Source organism: Schistocerca serialis, chromosome 4, assembly GCF_023864345.2.
Source record: "Schistocerca serialis cubense isolate TAMUIC-IGC-003099 chromosome 4, iqSchSeri2.2, whole genome shotgun sequence".
Classification (NCBI taxonomy): domain Eukaryota; kingdom Metazoa; phylum Arthropoda; class Insecta; order Orthoptera; family Acrididae; genus Schistocerca; species Schistocerca serialis.
Genome location: NC_064641.1, coordinates 126508908 through 126530237, shown reverse-complemented (window position 1 = coordinate 126530237; position 21330 = coordinate 126508908). Strand labels below are relative to the sequence as shown.

Below are 21330 nucleotides of genomic sequence, written 5' to 3'. Positions count from 1 at the left end.
GATATGAGCTTTCGGAATCGAAGACCCACTCATGTACCCTTTATGACTGCACGACAGAAACCTTTACGCCTCACCTGCGTCCGTCAACCCCGATATTGGACTGTCGATGACAGGAAACATTTTGCCTGGTCGCACGAGTCTCCGTTTCAAATTGTATCGAGCGGATGGATGTGTACGGGTATGGAGACAACCTCACGAATCCATGGACCCTGCATGTCAGCAGGGAATTGTTGAAGCTGGTGGAGGTTCTGTAATGGTGCGGGACGTATGCAGCGGGAGTGATATGGAACCTCTGATACGTCAAGATACGACTCTGACATGTCCATTGTGCATTCCGACGCACTTGAATACTTCCAGCAGGACAATGCGACACCCCACACGTCCAGAATTGCTACAGACTGGCTCCAGAGACGCTCTTCTGAGTCACTTCCTCTGGCCACCAAGCTCCTCAGACATGAACATATCTGGAATGCCTTTCAACGTGCTGTTCAGAAGATCCTCGTACTCTTAGGGATTTATGGACAGCCCTGAAGGATTCATGCTGTCACTTCCCTGCAGCACTGCTTCAGATATTAGTCGAATCCATCCCACGTCGTGTTTCGACACTTCTGCGTGCTCGCCAGGGGCGCTACACGATCTTAGGCATGTGTACCAGCTTCTTTGGCTCCTCAGTGTAGCATCGCTTTGTTGTCCGTCTGTATGTTCGACTGTGAAAAACACTGTTTCTCAGGAGCAGGTAGAAGTATCAAGCTGGTCAATGGCTTTCAAGTGTCATCTGAGAAAAAAGCGGGATAGTTTTGTCTGGCTGGTTGGCGTAGTGAAAGTGATTTTGTTCAAGATAACACATTACGTTTTAGCTCAGAATATGTTCTAGGTTTGTGCAACAGTTTGACATTAATAAGGTTACGTGTACTCAGAATTTATCACGCCCACAAATCGTTACCGTAACTGAAGAACACGAAACGTGACGGATGGGTTCCTGGGAGAATTGAGGATTTTCATATGCAGTCTGACATACACTGAGCCGCCGAACAATCAGCTGTCAATTACAGCGCTACGTTGTCCGGTAGCTCGGAAACCGAAGCTGTAACTCCACTGCCGCACTGCTTGCTACCTATGGACGTAGCGAAAGCCGGCTACAGCGGGCCTGAAACGTTGTTTTATTCCGCTCATTGGCGACCTGAGGAATGCAGAGTTGCTCAAGCATTCGTTTGGTTTGTAACTGAGTTTATGCCTCCTTAACGGGGTGGAAGCACAAACAGATGACTAACAAGCACCTGTCCGCATTCCTCTTGTTTGCGTTTTCCTAATGAAATCCTCAATTACGAACGAGAAACTATTTTCTGTCAGCCGTCAACAACCGTTACAAAGTCACAATTGATTCATTTCGCACGTCTTAAACAATGAAAGGATTATTTGAAAACAAAACTAGCATTTTTGTTTAGTTTTCGGGTATGGTCGCTCAAATGAAACAGACTTCGGTAAGTAACTTATGTTTTTTATAGTGTTAGGATGAATATCTTTTGTGCATATGGATATCTCTCCAAAATGTTCGTGTCACACGAGGTATTACTGAGGCTGACCTGCATTTAGTGCGGTAAATTAGAAGTTACTTCACACTGTATATACGGATACCGGGTTGGTTCTCCAGACTGGGAGCAAATGAAATAAAAGTTCTGTTTGAATGCGAATATTTTAGGTTAAACCTGAATTAACTGTTGTGATATTCACAAATATTTGTAAACAGTCATTTTTTTTTTCCGGTGGGCTTTCCGGGTGTTACACCATCATCACGTCTTTTCTTCCTTTATTTTTTTTTTTTTTTTAAATAAGGTCAATGTAACGTGGGTGGTTGACACACAAAAGCTGCGCGGAATTAGGCGAGCGGTCTTGGGCGCTGCAGTCACGGACTGTGCGACTGGTCCATGAATCCTCGGGCATGTGTGTGTGTGTGTGTGTGTGTGTGTGAGTGTGTGTGTGTGTGTGTGTATGTGTTTGTCCTTAGGATAATTTAGGTTAGGTAGTGTGTAAGCTTAGGGACTGATGACCTTAGCAGTTAAGTCCCATAAGATTTCACACACATTTGAACATTTTTTTGACACACAAAAATTTCTGTGGCGCATGTTGCGCAGTGAAACGTATGGGCGAACGGTCTCTCACGTTATTCTGTACAAGCACACTTGATGACACTGATGTAACCTACTGAAACGCCTACCGACGAGATAAATGAAGGTGACAGCTTACCGTGGATAATACATTTCAGCTGACGCTCTCGAAAGTTATCTGCGAACATGTTACCTAGAAATTTTTCTGTCTTGTTTCTCCTCTTATATCTAAGAAATATCCTTCAAAATTTTCTATAAATTTACACTAAAGAGACAAAGAAACTGGTGCACCTGCCTAATATCGTGTAGAGCCACCACGAGCACGCAGAAGTGCCGCAACATGACGTGGCATGTCTACAGTAGTGCTGGAGGGAACAGATACCATGAATCCTCGAGGGCTGTCCATAAATCCGTAAGAGCACAAGGGGGTAGAAATCTCTTCCGAACAGCACGTTGCAAGGCATCCCAGATATACTCAATAATGTTCATATCTGGGGAGTTTGGTGGCCATCGTAAATGTTTGAACTCTGAAGGGTGTTCCTGGAGCCATTCTGTAGCAATTCTGATCGTGTGAGGAGTCGCTGGAATTTCCCAAGTCAGTGGGAATGTACAATGGACATGAATGGATGCAGGTGATCAGACAGGATGCTTACGTACGTGCCACCTGTCAGAGTCACATCTAGACGTATCAGGGGTCCAACTGCACACTCCCCACACCATTACAGTCCCCTGCTGACATGCAGAGTGCATGGATGTATGAGGTTGTCTCCAAACCCGTACAAGTCCATCCGCTCGATACAATCTGAAACAAGACTCGTACGATCAGATAACATGTGTCCAGTCATCAACAGCCAATGACGGTGTTTACGGGCCCAAGCAAAGCATAAGGCTTTGTGTCGTGCTGTCATCAAGCGTACACGAGTGGGCCTTCTGCCCCGAAAGCCCATATCGATGATTTCGTTGAATGGTTCGCACGCTGACACTTGTTGATGGCCCAGCATTGAAATCTGCAGCAGTTTGCGGAAGGGTTGCACTCCTGTCACGTTGAACGATTCTCTTCAGTCGTAGTTGGTCCCGTTCTTGCAGGGACTTTTTCCCGCCGCAGCGGTGTCGGAGATCTGATTGTTTGCTGGATTCCTGATATTCACGTACATTCGTGACATGCTCACACGGAAAAATACCCACTTTATCGTTACCTCGGAGATACTGTGTTGTAGCACCAGTAACCGATCTACCAAATATTTCCGACACTTGTTGTCTTATATATGTGTTGCTGACCGCAACACCGTATTCTGCCTGTTTACATATCTCTGTATTTGAATACAGATGCTTATACCAGTTTCCGAAGCGTAGCCTTTATGAGCTATCGAAAGTTAAATCAGGAGAGTAAACGGATAAAAAAATCATTTAAGAATTAAAAACTTCAAATGATTTACACGTATTCATTCGTACTGCAAAGCTTCTTGATTTTCAAAGTCAGCACTGTTGTTTTCGAACTCATTAGTGTAAGGGAAAACATAAAAAACAAACGAAATCGAAAATGCAAAATTCTATCTGATTATTTGATTTTGTCAAACGTCTACCACAACTTGTTTGAACTGAACAAAATACCCGGCGACGCACTGAGCATATTGCCGAAAGCACCGTGTCCCGTTTTGTCAAACGTCGGCGAAGTTTCTCTCTCCCTATTCCCTGCCCGCTTATACCTGGCGATCCGGCCCTCCAGGTGTACAGTGGGACCGCATCCCTCCCAGTCTCCAACCCGCAGGGGTGGGCAAAGTCTCGCTCCCACGGGAGGGTGTCCACCTGCGACGCTTTATAGAGAAAACCATTCATGGTAATTTTATGGAGGCAAGTAATGACACGCTGATGATTAAAAGTCAACGTTGAATCTCTAAATGGCGTATCCAAAGATGTACGAGGTATGCTTGAAAATTAATGGGAATTTTATAATGTTTGTAATTCTGTCAGTGACAGCAAAGGACTTGGAACAGCAGTTGAACGGAGTGGACAGTGTCTTGAAAGGAGGATAGAAGAGGAACATCAACAAAAGCAAAGCGCCAACAAAAGCAAATCGAGAGTAACGGAATGTAGTCGAATTAAATCAGGTGATGCTGAAGGAATTAGATTAGGAAATAAGACACTTAAAGTAGTTCATGAGTTTTGCTATTTGGGCAGCAAATCAGCTGATGATGGTGGAGGTATAGGAGATATAAAACGTAGAGTGGCTATGGTAAGGAATGCGTTTCTGAAGAACAGAAATTTGTTAACATCGAGTACAGATGTGTCAGGAAGTCTTTTCTGAAAGTATTTGTATGGAGTGTAGCCATGTATGGAAGTGAAACATGGACGATAAATAGTTTAGGCAAGAAGAGAATACAAGATTTCGAAATATGTTACTACAGAAGAATGCTGAAGATGAGATGGGTAGATCACGCAACTAACAAGGTGGTACTGGACAGAATTGGGGAGAAGAGGAATTTGTGGCACGATTAGAAGAAGGGATCGGTTGGTAGGACACGTTCTGAGGCATCAGGGGATCACCAATTTGGTACTGGAGGGAAGCAAGGAGATTAAAAATCGTAGAGGGAGACCAAGAGATGAATACACTAAGCAGATTCAGAAGGATGTAGGTTGCAGTAGTTACTCGGAGATGAAAAGACTTGCAGAGGATAGAGTAGCATCGAGAGCTGCATCAAACCAGTCTCTGGACTGAAGATCACAACACCACCACCACCACCAACAACAAGAACAATAACATAGTACGATTCGCGAGATTTTTTTCGGTGTTGTGTTGGTAAATATGCCTGAGAAGTACCTACACAGTGTTAGCCATATCGGACATTTAATCTGCTGCCATTTGTCAAAACAGATTACATGCTTCCTGGTAGAATCCACGATGTTTCCTGTGGCTCACCTCGTGAAAGTCTTTCTATTGGACACTACTTTAGAGACTTGCGTGTCCCTAATCCACTCCCCTAATCTGCCGTAGTTATCGTACGGGGGAGAGAGACTTACAGTTTAACTTGAAATTCGAACCATGTGTATTTCCAGGGGACTTCTCATGGCGTTGCGAAGCGTAGACCAGATTAAAGGTAGGCTGTCGGTTTTCGTGGTTGGTGTTAAGGGTATAAAACATTTGAGAGAAAAATTTGTTGAATTTCGAAGAAAAACAGCGCGAAGGCAAGTCGTCCAAGAGTTTCTGAACGAAGTCAGTGACAATGCAGAACTACTCACACGCGTCGTAACACGTGATGAAACATGGGTTTACGTATATATAACGTCGAAACTAAAGCTCCATGTCCAGGTGAAAGCATTCTGAATCGCCAAAGCCGAAAGAAGTTCGACAAGTGCCATTAGATGGGAAGGATATATCCACTGTATTTTTCGATTTCACCGGCATACTGCAACTTGAGTTCTTGCCACGAGGTCTAACGAACAACGAGTTCGTTCACCTCCGCTTTCATGAAGCGGTCTGAAAAAACACCCGGATTTGTGACGAAACAATTCACGGCTTTGGCACAACGATGCTGACCCTGATCACGCTTTGTTGCTTGTTTCTTTAATTTCTGTCCAAAAACAATACTGTAATGACGCCTCTGACTCCATATTCGTCAGACGTCTTCCCATGTGACTTTTTCCCGTTCCCAAAAATGAAGCAAATCTAAAAGTGCTGTCGTTTCACAAGCAGAGACTAGACACAGAGAGCTTAATGCTATCCCAAAGATAGAGCTCCAGATCTGTTTTGGGCCTTTGAAAAAGCACTGCTATAAGTTTATAATACCTAATGGGGCTATTTTGTAGGGGATAAAGTTGTTATAGATGAATACATAAAACTCGCTCAAAAAATACATTATTTTTTTAACATTTCTCATATGACGTTCCACAATGAAATATATTTTGTCACAGAAGAAAATAACAAGATATTTAGATAGTGATGCTAACAAAAATGCAACGAAAGCAGTTATATTTTATTGATAACACTAACATTTATGATGGAAAGAAATTCCAAAATAACATTAATATCAAGTAACAAGCTCATATAGGAGCTATAGGAATACGAATTTGAAAATAATGGAAAGTACTTAAAAATTCATCTTTGCAGCTACTAAAAAATTCGTATTTATATTACCACGCACGTTTCGTTTTACCAGTAAAATGAAATGCCAAATGTAGAAATATGAATTTTTTTAGTGGTTGCAGGAACGGATTTTAAATATTCTTAATAACAGGAATGCAGCTACGGACACTATGGCCACAGAAATGAAGAAAAAAATAGTTTTGCGTACAAACTCACTATGAATGCCTACAACAAGAAGAACTTTTCGACTAATGCAAAATTAAAACATTACCGGTCACTGCTACACCCTGAAGCCGTACATACAGCAACAAGTCTAAAGCTCATAAGAACAGAGTTGCAAATGAGACTAGGACTTGTGGAACAAGCGATTCTCAGGAGGATAGTTGGATCTCGAAGAAGACGAGACGGTAAATACAGAAGGTGAGCGAACCAAAAACAGCATACCACAGTAGAGAGGAATTCAGATATCATCTGGGAAAGCACTATCTTCTTCGGACACATCCTTATAGTCGCCCAAGGCAGGGTGACACGTCAGTTATTGAAGTTTCTTGTGAACAAGAGGACCAAAGTGTACTGGATCCCATAGGTAGAAAACAGTCTGGAAGAAACAGGAGCACAGGAAACAGAGATTTACAACACGGTGACTTTCGAATCAAAAATCTGGGCTGTCATGGGTTTATAGGACAGAATTAAACACAGGAGAAAAACATCTACAGAAGAGCGAAGAAGACTGTGAAGTAAGAATGTTGCACAGGATATAGATCAGAAGAAATATAAAGGTGTCCCAAGTTTACGTGGTCCTCACATTGCTAAAACAAAACGAAGAAGAATACATGTGTCTCTCCTAAGAGTCATCAGGCACTTTTAATTTAGTGTTTCGGCATATATCCGCAATTTCGTTTTTGTAATGTGTGCACGAAATCAGCCCAAACATATACTGTTCCTGTGAGGCTGTTCCATCCCCGCCGGCCTTGGTGGCCGAGCGGTTCTAGGCGCTACAGTCTGGAACCGCGCGACCGCTACGGTCGCAGGTTCGAATCCTGCCTCGGGCATGGATGTGTGTGCTGTCCTTAGGTTAGTTAGGTTTAAGTAGTTCTAAGTTCTAGGGGACTGATGACCTCAGATGTTGAGTCCCATAGTGCTCAGAGCCATTTTTTTTTTTTTTGTTCCATCCCCCATTGGGTGCCTCGCAGGCTGTCGGATAGGAGAAAGCCTCCCATATGTGGGTGGTACAGAAGAAATTAAATCTCCAGGACGGACTAAATGCTATCACAAAACCTATCAGTGTCTGATCTGATATGCCAGCGACGGTTGATCAGCGTTTGTTCATCTAGTTGGTGCGCCTGTTAGACATACGGCTTGATCTCAGCAATTACGTTTTACAATCTTGTGATCTTCATCGGACATCACCAAAAAATTAAAGTGGTAGGAGCGGGGGGGGGGGGGGGGGGAGGAAGCGGTAAGGCGCTGAGCCGATATTACATTACACATTTTGCGGAAAATAATTTGTTACACATAAAATCAGACTTCAGTATTAAAACCCAAAGATCTTGTTTTAACTTTCACGTATCAATTACACATGTTCTGTACTTCATATTACAATTTCTGATGACATCATGCTGCAAGAAACAACAGTTCGATGGTGATCCACATGAGAAACCAAGCTGTAACCACAAATTTCACACACTGACTTCAGATCAGCAAAAGAGGTATCAGAACCTAACTGAGTTTCAAAGACTTTAGATAACAACTATAAAATGATAGATCTATTTGATATAAAAGTTGAGTCCTGAGAAGAGCAACGTAACTGTACTTACGAAATTTTGACGTAATGTAATTACTGTATTTCCACCTGATCAAGTTAATATTAAATAGCAAATATAACACAAATTATTAGACCCTGTTAATGGCTTTTTGCCAAAATTCAATGCAGTGAACAGATTGTGAAAAAATGCAGTAGTAATTACATAATTTCAATTAGTGGAGAGTTCTTAAAAATTAAAGCCTGAGTACACAAATGCAAAATAACGTTAATCGCAGGCACAGTGCCTTTTCGAAATGGTATCTACCTACACAAGCAGGTTTGCTGCATTACAAGGAACTCAATACAGTCAGACAGTTCAAAAAATAGTAATGGCATCTTTGAACTAAACATCAAATTTCTGTAACTAACAGTCCCTACAGTACACAGAACTTGAATAGCGAAATACTAATTACAATTGGCTAACGTACAACGGGTTGACAAATTAAGAAAACCATATTACTTAATGTAAAAGCCTGATCCAAACAATAACACTCAGGTACAATCCCCATTGTCAAATGGTTGCTCCGTACCTACATCAGTCACCAAAATGGCATCTACAGTGCATTATACATAGTAGAAAATATCGATGGAAAAACCTGAAACTTAAATTTGTTACTACAAAACTACACATAAAAAAAGTAAGGAACGGCACTTAAACGAGGGCTATTCGGAAAGTGAGGAACGATCGCTCGCAAAATGGAAATCCCTCTGAAAACCAGAAACGTTTTCTTTACGACAGTAAGCTACACATTCCACCCACTTCTCTACATCTACATTTACATACATACTCCGTAATCCACCCTACGGTGCCTGGTGGAGGGTACCTCCTACCACAACTAGCATCTTCTCTCTCTGTTCCACTGCCAAACAGAACGAGGGAAAAATGCCTATATGCCTCTGTACGAGGCCTAATCTCTCTTATCTTATCTTTGTGGTCTTTCCGCGAAATGTAAGATGGCGGCAGTAAAATTGTACTGCAGTCAGCCTCAAATGCTGGTTCTCTAAATTTCCTCAGTAGCGATTCACGGAAAGAACGCCTCCTTTCCTCTAGAGACTCCCACCCGAGTTCCTCAAGCATTTCCGTAACACTCGCGTGATGATCAAACCTACCATAACAAATCTAGCAGCCCACCTCTGAACTGCTTCTATGTCCTCCCTCAATCCGACGTGATAGGGATCCCAAACGCTCGAGCAGTACTCAAGTACAGGTCGCACCAGCGTTCTATAAGCGGTCTCCTTTACAGATGAACCACACCTTTCCAAAATACTACCAATGAACAGAAGACGACTATCCGCCTTCCCCACAACTGCCATTACATGCTCTGCAATGTTACGCCCAAATATTTAATCGACGTGACTGTGGCAAGCGCTACACTACTAATGGAGTATTCAAACATTACGGGATTCTTTTTCCTATTCATCTGCATTAATTTACATTTATCTACACTCCTGGAAATGGAAAAAAGAACACATTGACACCGGTGTGTCAGACCCACCATACTTGCTCCGGACACTGCGAGAGGGCTGTACAAGCAATGATCACACGCACGGCACAGCGGACACACCAGGAACCGCGGTGTTGGCCGTCGAATGGCGCTAGCTGCACAGCATTTGTGCACCGCCGCCGTCAGTGTCAGCCAGTTTGCCGTGGCATACGGAGCCCCATCGCAGTCTTTAACACTGGTAGCATGCCGCGACAGCGTAGACGTGAACCGTATGTGCAGTTGACGGACTTTGAGCGAGGGCATATAGTGGGCATGCGGGAGGCCGGGTGGACGTACCGCCGAATTGCTCAACACGTGGGGCGTGAGGTCTCCACAGTACATCGATGTTGTCGCCAGTGGTCGGCGGAAGGTGCACGTGCCCGTCGACCTGGGACCGGACCGCAGCGACGCACGGATGCACGCCAAGACCGTAGGATCCTACGCAGTGCCGTAGGGGACCGCACCGCCACTTCCCAGCAAATTAGGGACACTGTTGCTCCTGGGGTATCGGCGAGGACCATTCGCAACCGTCTCCATGAAGCTGGGCTACGGTCCCGCACACCGTTACACCGCTCACGCCCCAACATCGTGCAGCCCGCCTCCAGTGGTGTCGCGACAGGCGTGAATGGAGGGACGAATGGAGACGTGTCGTCTTCAGCGATGAGAGTCGCCTCTGCCTTGGTGCCAATGATGGTCGTATGCGTGTTTGGCGCCGTGCAGGTGAGCGCCACAATCCGGACTGCATACGACCGAGGCACACAGGGCCAACACCCAGCATCATGGTGTGGGGAGCGATCTCCTACACTGGCCGTACACCACTGGTGATCGTCGAGGGGACACTGAATAGTGCACGGTACATCCAAACCGTCATCGAACCCATCGTTCTACCATTCCTAGACCGGCAAGGGAACTTGCTGTTCCAACAGGACAATGCACGTCCGCATGTATCCCGTGCCACCCAACGTGCTCTAGAAGGTGTAAGTCAACTACCCTGGCCAGCAAGATCTCCGGATCTGTCCCCCATTGAGCATGTTTGGGACTGGATGAAGCGTCGTCTCACGCGGTCTGCACGTCCAGCACGAACGCTGGTCCAACTGAGGCGCCAGGTGGAAATGGCATGGCAAGCCGTTCCACAGGACTACATCCAGCATCTCTACGATCGTCTCCATGGGAGAATAGCAGCCTGCATTGCTGCGAAAGGTGGATATACACTGTACTAGTGCCGACATTGTGCATGCTCTGTTGCCTGTGTCTATGTGCCTGTGGTTATGTCAGTGTGATCATGTGATGTATCTGACCCCAGGAATGTGTCAATAAAGTTTCCCCTTCCTGGGACAATTAATTCACGGTGTTCTTATTTCAATTTCCAGGAGTGTATATTTAGAGTTAGCTGCCATTCTTTACACCAACCACAAATCCTGTCCAAGTCATCTTGTATCCTCCTACAGTCAGTCAACGACGACACCCTCCCGTACACCACAACATCATCACCAAACAGCCGCACATTGCTATCCACCCTATCCAAAAGATCATTTATGTAGATAGAAAACAACAGCGGACCTACCACACTTCCCTGGGGCACTCCAGATGATACCCTCACCTCCGATGTACACTCACCGTCGAGGACAACGTACTGGGTTCTATTACTTAAGAAGTCTTCGAGCCACTCACATATTTGGGAACCAATCCCATATGCTCGCACCTTAGTTAGGAGTCGCAGTGGGGCACCGAGTCAAACGCTTTCCGGAAGTCTAGGAATATGGCATCCGTCTGATACCCTTCATCCATGGTTCGCAAGATATCATGTGAAAAAAGAGCGAGTTCCGTGTCGCAGGAGCGATGCTTTCTAAAGCCGTGCTGATGCATGGACTGCAACTTCTCTGTCTCAAGGAAATTCATTATATTCGAACTGATAATATGTTCGAGAATCCTGCAACAATCCGATGTTAAGGATATTGGTCTGTAATTTTGAGGATCCATCCTACTACCCTTCTTATATACAGGCGTCACCTGCGCTTTTTTTCAGTCGCTCTGGACTTTACGTTGGGAAAGATATTCATGATAAATGTAAGCTAAGTAAGGAACCAATGCAGTAGAGTACTCTTTGTAAAACCGAAGTGGAATTGTCAACGCTCAGACTTAGACGTTTGTCGTAGCGTTGTACAAACTTACCAATAGCCTCGTCATAGAATGCAGGCACCTGTGCTTTCCGCCAATTTTTTAAGCTTATCTACAGCTCGTTGTCTGCGCCAAAGTGTTGTCATCATGGGCAGCGGTTCATGTGAGCATAGTTGAAACTCAGCGGAAGCCAATTACGGGATGTATTGTGGGTGATCAAACATTTCCCATCCTAAACGCTGCAGGAGCATCTTCATTGATGCTCGTGCAGAATGCGGCTGAGAATTGTTACGAAGAAGGAACTGTACGACAGTTACGTTATATGGGCTGCAAGACATTAGACGAAATATCTCACTAGGCTCTCATACACTACTAGCCATTAAAATTGCTACACCAAAAAGATGACGTGCTACAGACGCAAATTTTAACCGACAGGTAGAACATGCTGTGATATGCAAATGATTAGCTTTTCAGAGCATTCACACAAGGTTGGCGCCGGTGGCGACACCTACAACGTGCTGACATGAGGAAAGTTTTTAACCGATTTCTCATACACAAACAGCAGTTGACCGGCGTTGCCTGGTGAAACGTTGTTGTGATGTCTCGTGTAAGGAGGAGAAATGCGTACCATCACGTCTCCGACTTTGATAAAGGTCGGATTGCAGCCTATCGCGATTGCGGTTTATCGTATCGCGACATTGCTGCTCGAGTTGGTCGATATCCAATGGAATCGGTGAGTTCAGGAGGGTAATACGGAACGCCGTGCTGGATCCCAACGGCCTCGTATCACTAGCGGTCGAGATGACAGGTATTTTATCCGCATGGCTGTAACGGATCGTGCAGCCACGTCTCGATCCCTGAGTCAACAGATGGGGACGTTTGCAAGGTAACAACCATCTGCACAAGCAGTTCGACGACGTTTGCAGCAGCATGGACTATCAGTTCGGAGACCATGGCTGCGGTTACCCTTGACGCTGCATCACAGACAGGAGCGCTTGCGATGGAGTACTCAGCGACGAACCTGGGTGCACGAACGGCAAAACGTCATTTTTTCGGATGGATGCAGGTTCTGTTTACATTATCACGATGGTCGCATCCGTGTTTGGCGAAATCGCGGTGAAGGCGCATTGGAAGCTGGCGTAACCTCCGGCGTGATGGTATGGGGTGCCACTGGTTACACGTCTCGGTCACCTCTTGTTCGCATTGACGTCACTTTGAACAGTGGAAGTTACATTTCAGATATGTTACGACCCGTGGCTCTTCGTTCGATCCCTGCGAAACCCTATATTTCAGCAGGACTATGCACGACCGCATGTTGCAGATCCTGTACGGGCCTTTCTGGATACAGAAAATGTTCGACCGCTGCCCTGGCCAGCACATTCTCCAGATCTCTAACCAATTGAAAACGACTGGTCAATGGTGGCCGAGCAACTGACTCGTCACAATACGCCAGTCACTACTCTTGATGAACTGTGGTATCGTGTTGAAGCTGCATGCGCAGCTGTACCTGTACACGCCATCCAAGCTCTGTTTGACTCAATGTCCAGGCGTAGCAAGGCCGTTATTACGGCCAGAGGTGGTTGTTCTGGGTACTGATTTCTCAGGGTCTATGCACCCAAATTGCGTGAAAATGTAATTACATGTCAGTTCTAGTATAATGTATTTGTCCAATGAATACCCGTTTATCATCTGCATTTCTTCTTGGTGTAGCAATTTTAATGGCCAGCAGTGCATTAAGCGCGGGGCACCGTTTTGTAGGCATCTTTACGTGCTCACTGTGCGCTCAGAACTGAAAAGAGCGACATGACGCGAACGTCTGGAATACTAGAGACACTAACCAACATATATGTGAAAAGCTTCATCGAATTTTCACAGTGGTTTAAATTTCATGATCGATCGGAACTTTTTTGCGAATAGCCATCGTATACGCTAAACAAGGATCAAATTAGTGGTATGTGTTACACACAATAGCTACTGATTTACAGCTTAACAATACGCGACCAACTTGAGGTCACAACACTATACAAAATTTGACGGGAGAATAAATACATTAGTCGTATTCCAGATGTAACCAGAATGCGGAAACAGTATGGTTCAAATGGCTCTGAGCACTATGGGACTTATCACCTGAGGTCATCAGTGCACTAGACTTAGAACAACTTAAAACTAACTAACTTAAGGACATCACACACATGCATGCCCGAGGCAGGTTTCGAACCTGCGACCGTAGCTGCCACGTGGTTCCGGACTGAAGCGCCTAGAATCGTTCGGCCACCGCGGCCGGTGGAAACAGCGCAGTAATTCTCATTTGTTTCTGGAGAACCCGGCAGAAGAAAGCCACAGTGTCACCGACTCACTGCGGGCTCCACAAGGCTTCGCGCCAGAGAATTCCAGAATACCACGTAACAACACCTTGACCTGTTCTTCACCATGCTGACAGAGCTCTTCGAGGCACACCTGCCTCTTGCAATCGCAAAGCGTCCCACACTATTACTCCAATGACGGCAACACTGAACTCACCACAGCCGACTGCTCCAGTCCCTGCCACCACGCTCCGCATCAGCGATCACGCGCTCAAGTAGCCTCCAGCTCTCTGCACAAGAAACCCTCTGACGGGAAGTGTCGAGAGAGCAATCGAGCTAACCGAGGTGGTAAAAGACGCAGCAAAACCGTCGCCAAAACGATTTACTATAAGCCAGACGCATACGGCTCAAAAACAATCTTCAACTTGAAGCGGTCATGGCAGACCAACAAGAAGGAATTCCACTACTCCTGGCCCGAGTCAAAAGATAGGATTCCAGTTCCTCTCATAGGGGACCAGACATGCCATGTAGAGACGTATCGGAGCTTCTCAAAACGTTTTCGAAGAAAACAAAAATTTTTCATATGGGTACTGAATGTAAAAACTTTATAGAAACCAGGGAAACTGAAACAGCTAAGGGATACCCTGGATAGATTTAGCATCAAAATTATGACACTGCAAGAAACCCGGTCTACAGATGAAAATAATTTCGACTCTGAGAATTAGGAGTTCTATTGAGGAAAACTTGCAGTGTATATCAACACAGGACCGAAAAAATTTGGCGCAGGTTTTGCGGTTCACAAGCCCGTCTCAGATTCAGTCACTGACTTTACATTACTTTCAGAAAGACTCCAAAGATGTCAATAAAATCAAGGAATAAGGCATACACACTGATTAACGTACATGCGCCAACAAATGACTACGAGAGAAAAGACGCACGGGTGATGACTGTGTCCTAAGAGAGGCACTTGGTCCAATGACCCGCCAAGGAACTCTAAAACAGAATCTCAAAGAAAAATATTAACGTCGTTAATGCAAGCAAATGAAATATTAATTGGCTGAAAGAAACACAAAGGCCTTTAACAATTGAGATTTTTAGAAGGAGAAATAGAGCACAGAAAACAATTCAGAAGTAAAATAAAAAACAGGACACTTGAATAAGTCTCAACGGAAGAAACAACAGGGAAAAAACAGATAAACGAAAGAAAGACAAAAATACAATGAATTAATGAAGAAGTCTTGAGGAGAAAAAAAAAGAAGGAAAGGAAGTGAAGCTGTGATTGAGTCAAGATCACACTCTCTCCCAAAGAGGAATAATCGAGAATATATTTGTATATAAACCTTTTTGTATTCTATGAGCTGCACTTCAAAATCTATAACCATTAAAAAGATTTTGTACGTGATGGATAGGTCGTTTGATGTGTTGTAGACAGCATATGGCACTGATGATAGGTGGGATATACGCCTGAATATCGGTCTCGCAAATGAATGCAGGTCATGGTGCTCAACAAGATGTCTCTATCAGATAAGGTGGAGCACCGAAAATACAAGATTTTCATATATATCGCATCAACATAATTTTCAAGTGGAAAACTTCGAGATTTTTCTATAAGGCTCTCAAGTTTTTGCGAATGTTCTCAAATGTTAACGATGTTCTAACATAAAACTGGGAAACGGCACATGTCCCATTGATCCGCTCTCTGGCAAAATCGTCTCAAAATATGAGTTGTGAAACGCAGTACAGACAGAGGAACAACTCATCGAGAAAGTAAACTCGCTTGTGGAGAGAAATTATGTAAACAAAGAATATTATGTAAGCGAACAATTTTAGGAACGAAAAACATAGTTCAACAAATAAATCAGCGAATACAGAACATGATACCAAGGGGGAAAAAATATTTAAATCAATTGATACAATGATGAACCAAGACGAAAGTGTAAACTTACCAAGAGAATTCCTAAATTCGCTCAGTATTGTCGGTATAACCTATCACATAAGCCTCTAAACAATAAAGAGGCGGAAATACTAACCGGAAAAGAGCAATACCACGATTACACTTATTTCAACTAACGTACCACGTAGCTTTTAAAGCCTTCTATTTCTGGTAAGATTAGTGTGGAGTATGACTATCAATAAAGCACAAGGGCAAACATCCCAATGTTGTGAAGCGAATTTAAAAGAATATTATTTATCACACGGACAGCTCTACGTACCCTCTTCGCTTGTTGGGCAACGGCAAAACTTATTCCTTATGTTCGCGAAAGCATAGCGCCAGATGTAGTTCATAAGCATACACTTCGAATAAGTTTCATGATATACGAATGAGATGATTAATTTATTTTTTTCCAATTCAGAAAATAGATGGAGTAAAAGACCAAGCGAAGCAGGTCCTTTTCTGCTAGTCACAGTTTCCGGCATCCTCATGTGGTAATCCATCCACGATCTCCCGCCAGAATGCCCCTCGCCACTGTCAAGTGGTACTTGACAGCCGTGTGGCTGCAGGCCTCGTCCTCTTGCAACCGTAATACCGACTGTGACGTCACTGGTGCTCAGTGCATCCCCATACAAGGCAATGGTTTTTTTCTTGTGTCTGCCGCGCTCGCTGCTTTAGCCTGGTGACGGCTGGGTTCCACTTTCACACAGCTGCAAACTGCCGTCTTTATCGAGGTTGTTATCACGTACTTAGGATATCTATAGCTTCCTTGATTACACTGTCACAAAATAAATCATTGAGTTATAGCTGTGAAACTAAGAAATCTGATCTGTGCTTATCCCAGAAACATTTCACTTTTTATTTATAAAGTCATCAATTGTGGGGATTTCTCAGAATTTTGTTGCAGTTGCTCAAGCATACGTTGTTTTTGTAACATAGGAACTAGTCACTTTCTCCAAGATTTTGGATCATAATGTTAACATCGCGGGCAGTTTTTGTACACAACAGAACGAGATAGGTAGGAATATTGCGATTTAGAGTCCTGCCTACGACGGTGTCACTAGAGACCGGACAATAAGCTTGGTTCAGTGAAAGGTGTGAAAGAAAATAGGGTGGAATTTACTCTAAGTGATTTAGTGAAACAGTGGAAAATTATACCAGGATAGTCGACCGGGGGATCTGAAGCAACGTAATCCCGAATGCGCGTCTCTGTTTTATCCTCAGTGCCACCTCGATCGGTAATTCTGTGAAGGCAGATTTAACGTCGCCGTCACTGACGCGCCGACGCTAGTGTATTGAGTTGCGTTGACAATGTGGCTTCTGTTGCCGGCTGCTTTGACAGATGGAAGAAAAACTGGGTCGCAGCACAAAGTGTTCGCTTAAACGTCCTGATTTCTGCTGTCGGCAGTGAAACGCCGCCTACGGCTGACGCAATACCGGTCAGACGCGGGCAATAGAGCGAGAGAAACGTTCACTGAAATGTAGGCCACCCACCACGCATGAATGTCCGGCGACGTGCAGTATTCACAGTGCGCACGGAATAAGCGCCGCTCGAAGACGTGCAGTGAAATTACATAGGGAATAGCATACAATAGAAAAGACTCAAAGACAGATCCTATGCAGTAGTGTCTCATGCATTTCTTTATCGCCATCACCACCTATGTGATCATGTCGCGGCAGAACATGCACCTCATACAGACGTCGAATTGCTTCCCCGTGTCCCATGTCTCCCAAAATCGAGCATTTAGACGAAATGGGAGCAGGTGCTGATCCAGGGTTCTGATCTGGTAGGGGGTTACGGGTTGTTATCGTTTCCCCGTCCCCTCCAAACCTTAGTTTTCGTCATCTCCGCTTTTAAAATGCTGAACATGAACATTAGCAGTATTTATAAAACGTTTTAACATAATCATAATAATAATTATAATAATTTATTTACACAATTTCCTAGTGAATTACTTAAGAATAATTTCCAAGAAATTCCAGCTCACTGGAATAATCATTTGAACAGCATTCTAACAAAAACTCCACAAGTACATCTGTCAGGCTGTTGATTCAACAGCTATAGTAGCAAAAAACTCATACAATTTTGATGTCATACTTGGCATAATATAAAACCGAAGTGTGCACACACCATTATTAGTATATAACTTAGCACTGTGACTGTGAAGACGTACTTGCAAACTATGGCTATACAGTGGTCTAAACTGAGATTCGTTGTTGTCACTTAGCCTACATTAAGGGAAGTCTGTATTTCTACTGTACTTCTCTTAATGGAAGGTCTTTTCCTATTTGTCTTGCCAAAAGGAGTAGTATACATCTATTTACATGCACATGTACGCAAATGGAACAGGCAGTAATTTTAATTCGTGAGACAGCAGGGAGTACCCTCTGCCACGTACTTCACATTAGTTTATAGGGCATAGATGTAGATATACAAAATTGAGGTGAATTTCAGTTTAGTCAGTGTCCTCCATCGTTGCGCCTCTGTCAACATCTCCAAACATTCCATATCCCTTCCCAATGTAATTTCGCTTGCTTGCTCTCCCAGACCATGAAGTCATCCATGAAATCTACCCTTCCTTCTAACCGTAACGTACCCAACCTTTATCAGATGAAGCCTCCAACCCACTCTTTCCTTGGAACCGCGCGACCACTACAGTCGCAGGTTCGAATCTTGCCTCGGGCATAGATGTGTGTGATGTCCTTAGGTTAGTTAGGTTTAGGTAGTTATAAGTTCTAGGGCACTGATAACCTCAGATGTTAAGTCCCATAGTGCTCAGAGCCATTTGAACTACAATTTCCTTGCTCAGCTGGTACCTATCTCCTAACACCTACATCTGACACATGAGTTCCTCCCCACATAACCATCCCCCATCTTCCATACATATATTGCTGTACTACATGTTTTATGGTATGTGGGACCGATTAAATCATAACCTGGATGTTGTCTATTTGTCATACTCAGCATAGCGTACAAAATTTACAAATTTTAGAAGGTATCACCCTCAACAGATTAGCCATGAAATGCTGGAATCAATTCCCCTTGGAAAAGCCAGCTTGCTACCAAACGGAAGTTGCTCACTCCGTGTTCTCTCTTTAACTACTTACACTGAAGACGGGCTTCAGGAGCAACTGAATCATTTGTTAATTTTTAGATTTAAGACACGGTATGGAGATTGGGAACAAGAGTTAATACTGATTAGCTTCTCATGCCTGGGGTTCAGAGTCACGCAGACTTTTCTAAACGACATCATATTCGCCGTTGGCTGAGGCGCATCTTAATGTTTGACGTCTGTTGAACCAAAATCATTTGTAATACCACCTTATAATGATCTTGAGGCTGAAATCTCAGCTGTGAAATAAATTATCTCTACAGTCAACGGTGAATATGATGTCCTTAAACAAAATTATTGACACGTAACTTCCTTCATATTATTCCCGTCGTGTGATTGCAAGACTGCTAGAAAATATGCCTTGCAATAGAAGATTCCAACTGACTATTTGTACTAAATGGAACAAGCAAATGAAGTTGAATAATGATCTTCCTCAAGACTCTGTTTTAGGTCCTGTGTTCTTTACCATTTATAATGCTAGTATGCCTTCAACAACATCTCTTAAATTTGGATGCGCTGATAATTGGGCACTAGCGACAGAACACAAGGAAATTAAGAAAGCGGAGGGTGTTCTAATAAATGACCTGGCTGAAACGAGTAACTTTCTGTGTAAAAGGAGGCTCCATTCCAGTTTAAGAGGTTTCGTGCTTCCTCCTGAACAATAAACTTGCACACTTGGAACTTAAAATTCCTTTCAGCAATGTCACCTTAAATCGCAGTATAAAACTACTAAGTCTACAAGGAACGTTAAGCTATCAGTGGCGCTCGATATTCAGAGCTGCAAAATAATATGATACATAAGGTATGTGGCACGACATGGGGCTCTTCGGCACCCGCGTTACGAGTAACAGCCTTAGGTCTGGTTTTTTCAGTAGCAAAATACTGCTGCCCCATCTGAGTTATCAGCACCCGTACCAAGAAAATAGATATCGAACTAAACCACACAATGCTAATGATTTAGGCCACGAATGAGAGTACTCCCACGGTCTGGCTACCAGTCCTAAGTCAAATACCTCCACTACAACTCCGAAGACGATGAACACTTAGAGAATTTAAAAAAAAATCAAAACAAACAACAACTTTGTTTTCATTCGTTTTCTGATAACATAAAAATCAAACGATTCCGCTCCATAAAACCACCATTTGTGGAAGTTAAATGCTTAGAAAATAAGAACTTTGATATTGAGCAATACTGCAGTAGGCTGGGAAGGTACTATAACTGCGGATCTGAAGAAATTTCGATGTACCGCTGAAAAGAACGACTTGCTTTGACCTCGCAAGATATTCCAGAGTAATTCTGAAACGAATTAGAACCAACCACGAAAAACGTGCTACTCATTGTATAAACGAAATCTGAACACACCTCCGACGTACGACAGATAGTAGAATGATAGACAGTCCAGCATATAGTGCAGACACCTCCACTGTGGGCCCACACGGGACAATTTGAAGACTTTCTGAGTAAGACTGATTGTTCCGTTAACTCCATTTGTAAGCTATATGTCTCTTTATGGATTTACTCTTTGCTTATGTTCATTAGTGTGATTTCTAATAATGCCATACGATAAATAAATAAATCCTGTATTCTTCTCCACATAGCCTTCTCTCCAATACTTCCCACGTTCAAGACCACGGGCTCATCTATGAAATCTACGCTTCCTTCCCACCCAAAACCATTCTACCCATATCACCCCAAACGAAGGCTCGAACACGACCTTTCGCTTGCCCAGCTGGGATCCCACTCATCTATTAACACTTATATCCTGCCCATCACTTGCATCCCACATAGTCATTGCACACCCTTCTCCATATAACTTCATTACGTCTCACACCCAAGACAACGGGCGCATTCCTGAACTCTAGTCTTCGTCATTACTATGACCTAGCATACCGATCCCATGCCAAACCAACACCCATTGCTCAGATGGCATCGATCTCCTAGCATCAACATCTCGACCCACCAGCTTCGTCTCGCCTAGTCACCTCACAACCTTCTCAATATAACCTCCTCTACAATACTTTCCACGCCCCAGACCATGAACTCATCCATGAAATCCACCCATCGATCCAACTCTGACCCATTCTTCTCATCTCATCCCAGATGAAGGCTCGAACCCATCATCTCCGTGCCTAGCTGGAGTCCCTCTCATCTCCTAAAATTTATATCCTGCCCATCAGTTCCATACCATACAGTCATTCCACACCATTCTCCATATAACTTCATTACGTCTCACACCCAAGACAATGGGCACATTCCTGAACTCAATTCTTTGTTATTACCATGACCTACCCTACCCATTCTGTGCCAAACAAACACCACTTGCTCAGCTGGCATTGGCCTCCTACCACAACATCCCGATCCACCAGCTGCATCTCATATAGTCATCTT

The 21330-nt window shown here is 43.8% G+C and overlaps 1 protein-coding gene across 1 annotated transcript in view; it reads left to right on the top strand.

The window, feature by feature from the left end:
* Window positions 1-21330, top strand: part of LOC126473593 (uncharacterized) — a 608171-nt gene that overhangs the window by 459452 nt on the left and 127389 nt on the right. The window lies entirely within an intron of this gene.